This window comes from Papaver somniferum, unplaced genomic scaffold (assembly GCF_003573695.1).
Source record: "Papaver somniferum cultivar HN1 unplaced genomic scaffold, ASM357369v1 unplaced-scaffold_19, whole genome shotgun sequence".
NCBI classification, from domain to species: domain Eukaryota; kingdom Viridiplantae; phylum Streptophyta; class Magnoliopsida; order Ranunculales; family Papaveraceae; genus Papaver; species Papaver somniferum.
In genome coordinates, this window is record NW_020628818.1 from 11,162,347 (window position 1) to 11,175,247 (window position 12,901).

The following is a 12,901-nucleotide window of genomic DNA, read 5'->3' on the forward strand; positions in this document are numbered from 1 at the left end:
AGAGGACAATTGATGATCATGGATCCGGCTACCTAATTTATTTATTTTGTAACTTGTAGATGGTGAAATTTGGATAAGGGGCAAAAGAGTCATTTCAAGATCATAGACAAAATCAACTCTCACGGGAGAGATTAAAAATTGGTCCTCAAGGCACTCATAGCCTCGATTTCAAGTATACGTCCCCGCGAAACATTGCTGGTCGTGATGTCGTGAATCCTAGCGCACATCCTCGACGAGATACTGCTGGTCACGTAGGTTTTGTAGAGCGTAAAACATCCCCGACAGACTTATGAACCAGAACAACCACAATTCCGGCATGTTTTCGCGAGTCGCATCTGATTGTGATGCCATGATTCCTAGTATACACTACACCAAATATGGGTTTTAGCAACTCAAATTTGCAACAGAAAGGTAGCTGTTGCGGATTTTCAGTTGCGAATTTCTACTGCTAAATTTTCGCAACTGTCACATGCTGCTGCTAATTTCGCAACTGCTGTGTCTCAGTTGCTATTCGCAACCGGTTTTGTTTTAGGCGTGCGAAATACCCGTGTGAAAAAAACACCTGCAAACACTTTTTTTCCCGAGCATGCGAATTTCGCATGTGCACACTACTCTTATCCATAGAGAAAATATCCCTCGATTCATTTCAACCACTCGCCTCTGACCTCTCTCACTCACTCTCTTTCTCCGCTCTGAAGAAAAAAATTCTCCAGCCATTGAATCTTTCCCCTCCGTTGAAACCAGAGGAAGATAGGTATGGATGATGATTAGGGTTTGCTATGTAGGGTTTAAACCGGTTGATGATGCTTTTTGTGTTAGGGTTTGATAGTTAGGGTTTGGTAGATTGGGTTTGATAGCTAGGGTTTTGTATCTTTTTGTTCAAATCAATTAGTGATGCATTATTTTGTGTATTTTGGTAGATTGATACTTAGGGTTTTATGTATTTTGCTTAAATCGATTTATGATGTATCTTGTTTGTGTATTTTTGGTAGATTGATACTTAGGGTTTTCTGTAATTTGTTTAAATCGGTTAATGGTGTATATTGTTTGTGTATGTTGGTAAATTGATAGTTAGGGTTTCGTTTTTATGTTTGTATTTTTTTTTATTATGCTATTACTCCCAGTTAGTGTAGAACAGAGCCCTTAAATTTAAGTTGTGAAAGAAATTTTGCATCTCTTATTCTTTGTTTGAGCTGTGGATAGTATATATCATTTGAATTCTTTGTTTGAGTTGGTCAGTATATATCATGTCAGCTTTGATGAAAGATGTGAATTTTTCTTAGTTGACAGTCATCTATTATATTGGGTTTGATAGACTTGCACTGACAGTTTATTTGTAGCTTTAACTCTTTTTAGAAGTTGCTTTGGTCTCTATATGCCAATTGTAAGATGGAAAATGTATGTTGGTCTATCTAATAAGATATAACATGATCTCAATCAGATACTGAAGGACTTTCCTGTTGTTGCTGAAGCTGAAGTGAGGTCGTTGGCATCATTATACTCTGTGGTGGTTGTCTCAGCTTTCAAGAGTATATCTAAACTTTTGTAGTATGTTTATCTATACTAGTCGTCTGACGTATGTCTGTAATCGGATATATTACAGGGTAGATCAGCAGATGCATTGGCTGTTTATTTCGGAGAAGATCCTGGCATCCTACACGCTGCCCTTTTGAGCAAGGTATTTCAAGTGCTTGTAATTTCTGGCGTTTAGTCTTTGTTGTTTTTGCCAATCCAAAAAGTAAATCTTTGTTGTTAGCAAGCAAAATCTAGTTTATAAAATATGAACTTATCATATCAGTGGAATTTAATTGTCAATTCTTCACTTTTTCCTCTCAGATCGTAACTGATACAACCATTGCAAGTTGCAAGACCAGATCCAGCTAGTGAGAATCCAGTTTCTGAAGGAACTGGTGGTTTAAGTGGGAAACCTCTATTTATTCTGGCAACCAACGTGCTCAGTTCATGTGTCTCTTGACAAAGGTAAGTTTATATGTACAGTCAGCACATTTCTGGTATTCAAGATTATGATTCCTCATGGTCTTAAAAAAAGAATGTTGAGTGCAAAGAGAATTTGATAAATTTGGTGCAGTGTCTTTGAAAACTATGGAATGCTGTATTAATGTTAGGTTGAATTACAGAACAATTTGTTTAGCAATTTCGATTATGAAACTAAGACAAACAAAAATCATGCAGTTGGCTGAACATCTACTGATAAAAATGATGATGAACTATGCCAAAAATTCCAGTGGCCCATTTTCTTGCATCTTTATAAGTTGGTTCTTTGCTTGCATTTTATTTGGGAGCGTATCTGAGCATGATATGTTTGGTGCTTCTTCAGAATTGAATATCTGTGTTGCTCTTATATGATTTACTTGCTGCTTGTAGTTTATTTGGGAGTCTATCTTAGCCTGCTACATTTGGTGCTTTGATAGATCGTGAAGACTCCCCGTGCATTATTGACACTTTTTCATTGCATTATTGCTTCACAATTGTTTTTTCTCATTCTATCTAGCTAGTTGCAGGTTAATAGCCAATTTTGGCATATATTTACTGGCCCGCATCGAGGAAGACTCTGTATAGTGTATGTCTATGGTCGAAAGCAAATACACAAAGTGGTCTGTTTATTGAGAATTTGTATATTACAATCCCAGAGGGACAGAACACGCCAGATTCGTCTTACTCGCAGACATTAACACAACAAGGCCAGTTACAGACTTCCAAATTTTCCATTCAGACCCTCTCCTTAATCAGGTATTTCCATTGCAGCTTTCACCTGGCAGTAGGTTAAGTGCCAGTTTCCCAGCCTCAGGTCCAGCAGACTGCCTCAGTTGCTCAACAGTTGATGCCTCCGAACTTGCAACAAGGTGTCTCTGGGCCTGCCGGTATTTGCCAGAAGCGGCAATTGCATCAGCCTCCACGCCAATCCTCTTCTCAGCTAGCTAAGGTCCTGTCTCGGCAAACACGAGCTTTACAAGCTAGCTTTCAGTCATCTAAACAAGCATTCTCTCAGCTACAAAAAAAAAGTTGTATATGATGCAGCAGTCTAGTCAAAATACAGGTACTTCTAGATGCTAGATCTTTAAGCATCTTTTCTTAATCTTTCATTTAGTTCTGTTGTCAATTTTTTTTTCTAGTTGGGCTGTACAAGTTTACTCTTAACCAGCAGCCAAACCACCGTCACCATCACCACTACTACCACCACCCTCTCTCCTATTTCTGTTGTTGCTGCTGAATCTACCGTTAGGACAGAAAATGACTGTATTGAGCTGTTAGGCTTTACTATGTCAGGCTATGGAGCAGTACTAAGTGAAAAGTTGCCATGAAAACAAACACAACTTAAGGTTAATGAAAAGTTAGAAGCTTTATTGTGTGTGTAGGTTGTTTGTATGGATTATCCACGACCTGAACTCGATAACACAATTAATTACTTAGAAACTGCTTACTTTTACACAATATCTAATAAACCTTTGAATGTTGTCATTGCTGGTGCAGGTAACTATTACTATTTCATTCTTTCCTTTACTCTTGCTGTCTTTCTTTCTGACATTTGATTTACTTATCTTGTTTTGCTTATTGTGTATCGTGTTTTACATTTGTACCTGGAAAATATTATCATCTCAACATGTTAATACTACTTGCATTTATTCTGGTATAATATATGACATCGTACCTAGTGATGACGAAGCTTTCCTATGCTGGATGGGGTACGATGCAACAGAGATTTCAGATTTTGTAAAGGATAAGGAGGTTGACTGCGATGCAATCTAGTGATTGAGTAGCCCTGGTGATCTCAATTATCCATCTGTTAAGTTCAGTGTTAAAAATTTCGATTCTTTTTGAAAGGAAAATTATGTACATTTCGATTTGGATGACGGCATTGCTATGTGTACCTCTCTCTTTGGGTTTAACCTTTTCTCTTGTGGATTGTAACGTAGCTTGCATCTGTTCTCTCTGTAAATGGATGGTATGAGTAATAACAGAGTTGGTGGTGATCATGTCTAGTTAGATTCGAAGCGAGGCAACTGTCTTGCTCCCAGAACACAGAAAACGTAAGTGGAAGCAATGCAATGAAATCCGTTCTCCCCGAGCACCATTCTGATTGAAAACCTGCTGGAATTTTGGTTTATGCTTTTCGAATTATTTTTCTGGTAATGCTTACTAATGCATAATCCTCACTGATGTCGTCCTTCGGTTCATAATTGTTCCTTTTCTTACCATCAAATACTACAAACTGAAAAATATGCTAAATTTGTTTGTAATTTTAATATCTATAGGTATTTAGCCGACTGCTGGGAGGACAGATTTGGAGGAGTGCAAGAGATTTTCTCATGCATATTTGAGTTCTTCAGGTAATTAAAGTATGAAACTGTTATGCTTTATTTTACAAATTTTGTTTATTCTCATACCTTTATGTCTTAACTGAATTGATTATTGTACAACCGGGATTACTTTTCTGGGTTTACGCATATTTTCTGCTAACTGTTGTGGTTAATCTACTTGTAGGCTGCTGCTGGGGGAGCTTGAATTGAATCAAGTGTAATGCTACCCGACGATCTCCAGAGGAATTCGAACTTAAGTTATAGGTAGGCTTATTTTGTTACTAATTTCGTCTCGGTTTGTAAGGAGCATTATGTGTATGAATACTGCCAGTTAACTAGCACTCCCCCCTTTGGTAGCCTTTTGGGTTATAAAATTTGGTATCAGCTTTCCTGTGTTCTTCCCCATTATTTTAGTCAAATGTTACCAACTGAGTATCAAGGTTTCATCTCATGCCATTAGTTTTATGAACACAGCGGAAACTTTGACACCAGAATTACCAAACCTCAAGTATATAAACACCTTATGTCTTTCTTGATGGTCATGATTTGTCCATGGAAACTGCACTGCGAAGTTCAGTTAATGCAGTGTACTGATATTGTTAGCTGTTTTGTACAGATATTGAGCACACTGCACAAAAAGATTTCTACTCAAGTTTCTAGATTGATGTCTTTGTATGTACATTTACTGCCAGTAACTGCCTTTCATCTTTTCACTCTATATACATTTTCAATCCAGATAAACTATGTACTTCATTTCTCCATTTCTGCATTTCCCATATCCAATACTTGTGCATTGTATTGGAGTTGCAGGATTGTCGCGTAAGCAGAGGAGTTGAACTCGCCATGTATTGAGATCAGATATTAACTTACAACTAGGAGTTTCTTATATTGGGTCTTCTCTTCTGAAAATAAACTAAGTTAAGAGTCTTGATTGAAATCTCGAGTAAATGTGGCACAAGTGATAAAATATTGTTGTTTCCTTCCCTTTCTTTTGTAAAATGTCTTGAATGGGTAAACATCTATCATTGTACATATGAATATCAATATAAGTGGTGCAGAATTTGTTTGGTTGATCAATAGAATTGCAGGGTTTATGGGTGGTTACTGGATACAAATAGAAATTGGTTTTTTTTTTACTAGGTCAATGAGGACTGGCCTTTTTTCTTTCTGTTGCAAAAACTTCGCGCAGTTGATGCCTGTTGCTAATTTTTACTGCATCTTTTTTGAGTCGGTCTCCTTGACTTGGTCAAGAATTCGAAACTAATAGTAAGAAATTCGCAACTGCTACTAAGCTGTTGCTAAAATTTCAAGTCGCAACGGCTAAAAACGCGACTCGAAATTCACAACAGCTTACAAGTAGGAGTTTCTTATATTGGGTCTTCTCTTCTGAAAATAAACTAAGTTAAGAGTCTTGATTGAAATCTCGAGTAAATGTGGCACAAGCGATAAAATATTGTTGTTTCCTTCCCTTTCTTTTGTAAAATGTCTTGAGTGGGTAAACATCTATCATTGTACATATGAATATCAATATAAGTGGTTCAGAATTTGTTTGGTTGATCAATAGAATTGCAGGGTTTATGGGTGGTTCCTGGATACAAATAGAAATTGGGTTTTTTTTACTAGGTTAATGAGGACTGGCCTATTTTTCTGTGTTGCTAATTTTTACTTCTACTTTTTCGAGTCGGTATCCGTTGACTTGGTCAAGAATTCACAACTAATAGTAAAATTTCGCAACTGCTATTAAACTGTTGCTAAAATTTCAAGTCGCAACAGCTAAAACAGTTGCGACTCGAAATTTGCAAGAGTTACATTTCCGTTGCGAAAATTCGATTCACCTCCATTCGCACCAGCTGAGTGCAGTTGCCACCCTCATTTGCAACAGCGGGAGCCAGTTGCAAAACTCCAATTTTGGTGTAGTGATACATCCTTGACGAGATACTGCTGGTCATGTAGGCTCTGTAGATGCGTAAAAACATCCCCGACGGACTTATGACCCAGAGCGGGGATATGCATGTCTCCTGTAAGCACGACTCATCCTATTTGAGATCAAGGACAGATTCCTAGTACATCATCGCGAGATACACTGGTCATGTCTATTCTAGGCTCTGACTCGACTTACTGAGGTTTCCGAATAATTCCTAGGACATCCCCGCGAGATACACTGGTTATTCTGTCTCTGGGCCCTTTCGACAGACTCCTAGAACATCCTTCCAAGATACACTGGTCATGTCGGCCCTAAATATGTACACAATTGATTCCTAGCACATCTATGCAAGATACACTGGTCAAAGATAAGTGAGCCAAAGCATCGCAGTGATATTAATCAGGCATACAAAGCCTTTTCTTTCTCTTCAGGATGAGTCCAGCTGACCACATAGAGATTCAGATTCGTTAAGAAAATCTTCGTAGAGATTTTGATCCGTCCTTAAAGTCTCGGAGAGATTCACATCTCTCTGCAAATTCTCGGAGAGATCCAAATCTCTCTGCAAAATCTCGCCTCAAAATCTCTCAGGAAAATCTCAAACAAGGCTGAATATTCCCCATGATAGGCACGAGCCTTATGTAGGAATCGAGTCTCCTTTTTAGACTCTCCACACGAATTCTGAGGCATCTCATGCCTTTTCACGTGACTCATCCTAGTCATTCTTACAGATCATAGAATACCTCTCTATCTTGGCCAACTCGGCTAAAGAGAATATTTCTCTCGCGTTACACATCATCACAAAGCCTGATTCAGCTTCACACAAATGGGGAATAACAATTAGGGTTTTGGTCTGGAGGTCTATGGAACGTGTGAGAAATATCCGGCTTATTTCTCACCGTATAAGAGAGCGGTGGAATAATGAGATAAACTTCCATGGTGGAAAGATCTATGGACTTCAGTTTTTATGGGATCAATTATTGTTGTTGATGTCATAAACGGGATCAACTATTGTTGTTGATGCCATTTTTTATGGATCAACTACTGTTGTTGATTCCATTATGGGATCACCTCTTGTTGTTGACATCATTTTCTATGGAATCAACTACTGACTCCTATTGTTGATAATATTTTATTTTTGGAATTGTATAGTCATGTTTGTAGTTAAATCATGTTTGTTAAATTTTTTTAGCTTGATTTCTTGTTGGTTTGCGTTTTATCTATTGTTGCTTGACTGATTGTACTGGTTGTGTCTTTGGATATTATAGATGTAAAGTTCTTCTAATGTTGAATTTGTGGTGCAATGGTAGCATGACTGACTCGACGTCAAATGATGCTTGTTCGACTCACGCCAAGTTCACTCATTCCTATATATCATTTCGTTTTTTTGTATCATAGATGGTTGTTGCAGAAATTTTTGTTACTCTTGTGTTTCTTAAGGATATATCAGTTTGCAGGTTTCAGGTTTATTGGTTTTTACAGTAGACAGACTCGTATAAATGCTGTCAACTCTAACTGTTGATCCCATTTTTTGTGGATCAACTTTCGTTGTTGATCCCACTTAATAGTATCAACTTCAATTGTTGATCCAACTTAAACGGATCAACTTTGGTTGTTGACACTATAATCTGGAAATATTGTTCCTGAGTTCTACCTTTTGTATCAAATTTGGTTGTTGATTCCATTCACTAGGATCAACTTCGATTGTTGACGCAAAAAAAACAACAACTGAATATTAGTTAGTAAAGTTATTTTTGAACTTTTGATTTTTTGGATCCACTTCAGTTGTTGACACCTAATTTTGATGGCGGCGGTGGCGGCGGCGACAGCAGTGACAGTATCAACAATGGTGGTGGCGGTGGAATATTAATGGCGGTGGTGCAATATTAGTGGTGGTTGTAGTTAGTAAGTGGTGGTGGTGCAGTGGTGGTGCTGGCGGTGGTGAAATGCTGCTGGTGGTGGTGGTGGATGTGAAGTAGTAGAAAAAGAAATTTGTTAAGGGATAAGGTTTTTAAATGTAAACTAATATTATAAGTGAGGGTATTAAGGTAATCTATATTTTAATGAATAAGGTTTTTAAATGATAGGGGTACTTTTATTGTTGTATAAGGGTATATTTATTGGGTGTCAAAACTAAGGGTATTTAATTAATATACCCATTTTATTATAGTGTAACTGACTTTTTTTAGTTGACTTTGGGCCTATGGTTGGGCCACAAATTGTAATCCTTATTTTCTATCAATAAAATTTAAGCCTTTTCATTGGAAAAAAGAAAAGAAAAAAGAGACACCTAAGAAGAGGAAAACAAAGGTCAAAAAATAGTTCACAACCAGTGTTAAGATGATTGATGAAATTATTCCTAGCAGACTTGTTCCATGTCTGGCCAGCCAGGTCCAGAAGAAAACCAACACCACCAGATATCTGTCATCGAGCGATTTTCGGTTGGTGTTTGTAGGGGTGAGCATTTTATCCGTAATTCGCGGATTTAACCGGGACCAACCGTATTGATGCGGATGGATGCTCGGACCGTTTGCTAATGGGTTGGACGTGGATGGGATTTTTGAAACCAACGGATTACAGATTGGGCCCGGATGCAACCTTGAGAATCCGTTGGACATCCATATCCGTTAGATTAAGGGCATCTATATAGTTTTTAGGAAATATATAGATAATTTTGGAATTTTTAAGGTGTTTGCTTGGAGTGTTGTCCATGGAACTTCTACATTTATCATTAGTACAAAACAAAGCTAGGCTAAGTTATCATGTGTTAGTGGTGGTCAGGATTTGTCCCGACAAAGATAAATCAAGGGTTGTGGTTCTCCTGACCACCCCCTACAACTTGCACGCGTGGCATTAATTCCAATATTATGAATGAAAAATGAATACTCAAGTCAAGATATGGATTTTCAAAAATTATAATGGGGAGGTTCGAACTCATGGCCTATTGTGTCATAAGAGCGGCCTCTAACCAGTGTTCCACCTTGGTTGGAATTAATAGAAAAGATAAATCAACGGTGGTGGTTTGTTCAACTTAAATATCATAATTGCTTTATTAATTAGTGTTTCACTAATTGCACATAATAAATAATCTATTCATTATAAAGTATTTTATTAATTAGTGTTTCACTAATTGCTCGTAATAAATGACTAATCATTTTTTAATTATAAATGTTTTCTTAAATAATTATAATATTTTCTATTAATAAGTAATTTTTATAAATAATATCAATAGACGTTTTTGGCGACAATGAGTAGTAGAAGAGGTGGGGGCCGAAAGATTAGTGGTGGTTAAGGGCGGCGCCAAGCACAATTATATTTATTTTTGTTCTTTTATCATAAAATGGGATACAAAGTCCATTTTTCACATGTATCCAACTTGCCAAGAGTTTTTTCTCCCACTTTCCTCAAAATCCTGGCTCTACCCCTGGTTTGTGGTGGAAGAAGTAGTGATGGTGAGTAGTGATGGCCAATATTAATTTTAGGTTGTCGTTACAACATCGATAACATCGTAGTAAGGAAGATATGGTTGGTTGTTTTTAACATTTTTGATAAAAGAAGGTACCATATATTTCAGGGATGATATCTTACAAGATAATATTGCATGATCGTAGTTGGATCACTAAATCGTACCCCTGTTATCTTTGGTACTATATCGTATAATCATGATTTTTTAATGTTAAAATAAAATTGATTGCAATACAAAAAAGAATATATACACGGAAAAAAATAATAATGAAACTAATCAATTGACGACATTTTGTTCAATTTAAACCTCATACACGGTATTTGTGATTGAAAATTAGAATTGCGTCCAACAACCTACATGGAGTGCGCGACAGTGATGGTGGCAGTGGTGGAGTCAAAAGTTGACATTGAGGAGGCCTACTTTAAAAAAAAAAAGAAACATGTAAACTTTGGTGGACTAAACCATAAATATATTTGGACAAAGTACTATTTATAAAATAACCTAAAAAATTTATGTAGTTATTAAAAATTTAAGGGGTTAAAGCCAGGTTAGTCAACCCTTGGCTCTTCCACTAGGTGGTGCTGGATAAAAAAAATTGGATCCATATGGTTTTATGGTGGTGGCGGGTATTGGTGAACAAAAACATATTATGCTAATTTCGTAACGTCACAAAATATGTAACATTATATTATCAAGAACACATTTCCATTTTAAAACGTGGTTGATCATTCTAATGTTAAAATAAACTCGATAAAACACATGTCCATTCTAAAAAATTGGTGCAATCAATTGCCATGTTATGTAATAACTAAACGAACGACACCAATCAAGATCAGAACATATGAAGTTATTTATTATCGATTTGTCTATGTAAATAGTGGTCAGAATTTGTCCTTGGCAAAGATAAATTTATCGCTGGGGTTTGTTTAACTTAACCATTTTTAAATATTTTATTAATTAGGGTCTCATTGATTGTTCATATCAACCACCACATCAGCTGTTCTCATCAATGGTTCTCCTGACAAATTCTTCAAACCCTCTAGAGGACTAAGGCAAGGTGATCCTCTATCTCCCTACCTGTTCTTATTCTACATGGAATCCCTTTCAATAACTTTATTGCATGCTGAGGAGATAGGCCTTATTCATGGAATAAAGATCTGCAAGGCAACACCCTCTATTAGTCATCTCCTGTTTGCAGATGATTGCATGATCTTCTGCAAGGCAAATAAAATAGAAGCGCAAATTATTATGCAGCTCCTGCAGACTTTTGAAAATACTTCTGGGCAGCTTATCAACTTCCATAAATCTGGAGTCTTCTTCAGCAAAAACACCAACCCAGAGCTCATTCCTAAAATTAGCAATGCTATGGGAGTTCAAGTTCTTCACCTCGATGATAAATACATAGGATCTCCTTTCTTCACACATAGAAGCAAAATAAACTCTTTCAAGCCTGGAGTAGAAAAATTGAAGCTGAGACTCACTGGTTGGAAACATACACCTCTTTACCCTGCTGGCTGAGAGGTAATCATCAAATCTGTCACCTCTTCAGCTTGCATTTACCAAATGAACTGCTTTAAGTTGCCTAAGAAAACTTGCAAATACATTAATAATCTCCAAAGAGACTTCTTCTGGGGTAAGAATATAGAGAATCCTTCTGGTTATTACCCTAAGGCTTAGACAACAGTTTGCAAGCCAAAAGCTCTGGGAGGTCTAGGATTCATGAATATGGAATTATTTAACAGCTCCAAGGTAACAAAAATTGGATGGAGACTTGAGCAAGATAAAGATTCTTTATGGTATAAACTCATGGATGCCAGATATCTTCTAGGCAGAAATGTTCTCAGCATGAACACTAAAGCCAAGGATGGGGACTCCTGGATATGGAAAGGAATCCTAGAAGGTATAAGCAACATACAACAACACTGCTCCTGGAGGATTGGAAATGGCAGAAGGATCCAAATTTGGGAATACTTATGGTTACCAAACTCCACAGCAAAACTTCAAAAACCTCATCACTGCCCTCATTATATATATATATACGTTAGAAGCCTTGATTCTTCCAGATGGAAATTGGTATGAAGCTCAAATTTCTAACATCTTCAGCAGGGAGGAAGCTGCTGTTATTCTTACTCTACAGACACACCCAAATGAAGAAGACAGAATAATTTGGAACATCAACAACACAGGAGTTTTTTCTGTCAAGGACCTTTACCAGACAAAAATTGATCACCTCTACAGAAATGACACCCCAGCTGGCAATTGGGAATCCATTTGGAACATGGAGGTGGCTCCAGTAATCAAAATCTATATTTGGAAATGTGCACATGGAATTCTTCCCAAAAATGCCAAGACAGCTAGCATACTTCATTACATCAATCCATTATGCACTGTCTGCAATAGTGGAGAAGAAGAAACCATGTCTCACATGTTCCTAAATTGCAGTACTGCTGCTTCAGTTTGGAAGGAAATTCTTGGCACCTCCCGTACTCTCTTTAATAAAAATACTATCTTCATTGAGTGGATGAACTCCTGGTTTCAACTAGGAAACACTGATTGCAGCATCTATGCCATCACATGTTGGTACATTTGGAAAGCTAGGTGTGAATTTTATATTTAAACAAATCCAGCCTAATGTAGGAGTAATCACCCTCAGAATAAGGCAACATTTGTGCAACCATAATAGAATTCATGCAATGCCAAATCATATCATGAACAACTTCCATCTCTTACCAGCGGAAGCTGACAATACTCATGCGCATTACACCTGGAATGCAGAAACAGGATTTGGGAAACATATCAGTATCTGTACGATTCAAGATCCTGAGAACTTTGTTTGTTACACTGCCTTAACTATGACAGATTTTGCAGGAAACATCACTGGCTCTAGAGGACATCCAGAACACTATGGAGAAGGGGGAGTCACAGGAGGCGCTGACCTAGCTTTCCAGTGGGCCAAAGAGATGCAACACACAAATATTGCAATATCTGCTGAATCAATGGACATTCTAGATCGTTTCAAACTACTCTGCAATGAAGCTGCTCAAAGAAAATTTCATCTCAAATACTATGAAGCGGGACAAAGTCAAGAAGACACTAGTACAAATATGGCCATAAATCTCATATCTTTTGTTTTATTAAATCTTAGTATTATTACTCATAGTCAAAACATGGAGGCATTTAACTTAGCCCTTCTTT

At 37.2% G+C, this 12,901-nt stretch overlaps 1 long non-coding RNA gene across 8 annotated transcripts; it reads left to right on the forward strand.

Annotated features, from left to right (window-relative positions):
• The first annotated feature begins 653 nt into the window (after positions 1-653).
• Positions 654-5,390, forward strand: LOC113338361. 8 transcript variants are annotated; one of them, XR_003354746.1, is made up of 10 exons: positions 654-754; positions 1,442-1,507; positions 1,604-1,678; positions 1,837-1,980; positions 2,523-3,058; positions 3,675-3,784; positions 3,936-4,148; positions 4,275-4,349; positions 4,504-4,583; positions 5,130-5,390. It is a non-coding gene; the product is annotated as an uncharacterized LOC113338361 (long non-coding RNA). The 8 variants fall into 8 exon arrangements; XR_003354741.1 differs by adding an exon at positions 4,936-4,991 and having other exon boundaries at positions 2,523-4,148; XR_003354744.1 differs by having other exon boundaries at positions 2,523-3,809.
• The last annotated feature ends 7,511 nt before the right edge of the window (positions 5,391-12,901 follow it).